Source organism: Cervus canadensis, chromosome 12 (assembly GCF_019320065.1).
Source record: "Cervus canadensis isolate Bull #8, Minnesota chromosome 12, ASM1932006v1, whole genome shotgun sequence".
In the NCBI taxonomy this organism is placed as follows: Eukaryota; Metazoa; Chordata; class Mammalia; order Artiodactyla; family Cervidae; genus Cervus; species Cervus canadensis.
The window spans coordinates 19,176,320-19,179,007 of NC_057397.1; the positions used below are offsets into that span (position 1 = coordinate 19,176,320).

At 45.2% G+C, this 2,688-nt stretch overlaps 1 pseudogene; it reads right to left on the reverse strand.

Annotated features, from left to right (window-relative positions):
- Positions 1–272: 272 nt before the first annotated feature.
- On the reverse strand, positions 273–1,338 carry LOC122450923 (annotated as a pseudogene).
- Positions 1,339–2,688: the final 1,350 nt, after the last annotated feature.

The following is a 2,688-nucleotide window of genomic DNA, read 5'->3' on the forward strand; positions in this document are numbered from 1 at the left end:
TAAGTACAATCACCATAACCCCATCATTCACGTGTTATGTGTTCAAACAGTTAATAATCAATAAGCCCGCGGTTACATTCCAACCGGTTAATAACCGATAAGCCTGTGCTTACATTCTGATAGATACTGTCTGGAGGCAGGGGTGATTAGTGTCTGTTTTCTCTTAGGTGATGAGTAACCTGGATATGATCTTCAAGGTTCCCCTGTCCGGACGGGGTCTTATCCTTCCATTGTCGTTCCCACAGGCACTAAGCAGAGTTCAGAGTCCACTGGAGAGGTGGCCGAGCACGATCAGCACAGACAGGCCTGAGATGGAGTCCAGGCCCTATAAATTCCTTCTTCACTCCCCCCTCTTGATGCTCTTAACTCATATCATGAGCATCATTTATAGGGATGTATTGCACCCTGGCTCTCCAACTGCCAATTAGGGAGAATGACATCAACCTTCGGGTTACAAAGTTCATAATACATTGTAAAATTCAGGGTCCACAAAGCAGAACTATCAAGGCAACTATAGCAGTGGTAAATATAGTTTTCCACCAATCGCTCTTCACCCAAGATAGGAACGAAGTCTAGAAAGGAATGTTTTCATTTGACATAGCTTTTACCTGGTTTTTCATATCATCTAAAGTAGTCGATACATTGTCAGATAAGTCAGGAATGTATATACAACCTTCAACCTTAATTATAGCCCAGATCCCTCCTTGAGCAGCTGTGAGTGTGTCCAAAGCCATTTTATTATGAATTGCTGCTTTTCTCATTTAGACTTGCTCTTCATTTAAGGCTTGGATGGCTTCTGTTCTATCTAGAAGGGCCTGTTTGTGAAATTAGTCAAGGCCTCTACTTTAATCATAATATATTTGTTGTCCCTATAGAGGGTACGAAAAAGGCAGCAGTATACTCATACCATTGAAACACAGATCTTGTCCACCTAGCATGAAATAAGGTAGATTTACTGGGCCTTGTTGTAGGTTAGGCTTTTGTTACACTGGCATTTATATCAAATGTAACCCCATGACCCGAGTCTATTGACTGTAGGTCTTACACCAAGAGAGCAAGGAGAGGTTATGACTGACAAGAGAGAGGAAAGTCTCTTTGTCATCCCAGAAAAGAGCAGAGTGGTTTAAAATCTGCTTGGCGGAGCGGTGACACCCACCAAGGAAGTCCATCCTTCACAGACAGAGGCATAGTCTTACATACCCAGAAGTTGTAGGTGTTCTGGAAGTCCGCGTAGGAATGTGCCCACGAGGTGAAAACGTTGTCCTGAGTTGAGACAGAAGTTAAATTCAAAATCACGTTGATGAGGCCAAGCAGCAGGAGTTGACTGTGCGGCTTCATCTTGAAGGGGCTCGTCCGGGATCTTCTTTTCCTTCTTCTTAAGGATGGTCTTAGTCTCTCGAGGATCAATGTGGTCCCTCTGTGCAGTACAGTCAGCGTTTTCTGAGTCTGCGTGGTATGCTCTCTTCACCCTCCTATGATGGATCAAGGGACAATACCTGCAACTTTAACTGCAGTAGGGGTAGTTAGAATAACATAAGGGCCCTTTCACCAAAGGGCTAGCAAATCATGTTTCCAATCTTTGACCCATACTTTGTCACCAAGTGTAAACTCATGAATCTGTTCCCCAAGGGGGAACGGCACCCTTTCTTGTACAAACTTAGTCACCCAATTTATTACCTTACCCAGTTTCATCTGTTGTGAAATCCTATCCCCCCTTACCTGAGGCAAATTTGTTGACACCTGTTTTATTATGGGAGGAGGCCTCCCATACACACTTTTGTATGGAGAATAGCCTTGGGACTGTGGGGTCATCCTGAGTCTGAGCTGAGCCATCGGAAGCAAGTCCACCCAGGAGCAGTCAGTCTCTATGATCCACTTGGAGAGTCTTTAAGTGTCCGGTTGGTTCATTTCACCATCTCAGAACTCTGGGCCTATATGCAGTGTGCAGTTTCCATTTGATGTTTAAAGTTTTGCTTATTTGTTGTACTAAATCAGCTACAAAAGCTGGGCCATTGCCTGATCCAATGCTGATAGGAAATCCAAATTTGGGAACTATTTCCCTAAGCAGGCACCGGGTTACTTCTGATGTTTTTTCAGTCCAGTTAGGAAAAGCTTTTACCCATCTTGGGAATGCACATACCATGACCAGCAGATAATGGTAGTGTCGGTGAGGTTTCATTTCAGTGAAGTCCACTCCCAGGTGTTCAAGGGGCAGTGTGCCTTTCAGCTGAATACCTGGAGGATTTTGTCTGAATCCCCGAGAGGCAGCATTAACCTGTGAGCAGGCAGCATGGCCTAGGTGGGTCACTTGGCTTACCAGAGTGTGTGCCAGCTCCTCCGGTACCAATAATTTGCCACTTGGCAATTCCCACCATCTCTTTTCAGTCTTGATGGCCCCTTCCGCTCTGGCTAACCTGACAGCCGTTGTCCTTGTTTTATCAGGCTAGTGCCATCAGTATATAGGACCTAATTAGGGTCTGGAACCTTGTGCCCTTCTTTAAAACAAAACCCAGATACCTTACCTCCTCTTTGTAGATCTGTGCCTTCTTCTTCGACACCTGGTAACCTGCTTCCATCAACAGCTGGAGCAGTGCATCTGTCCCTTTCCAGCATTTTTCCTTGGTCTCGGCAGCCAGCAGCAGGTCATCCCTGTATTGTAGGAGCCGACATCTATACTCTTCCGGATGG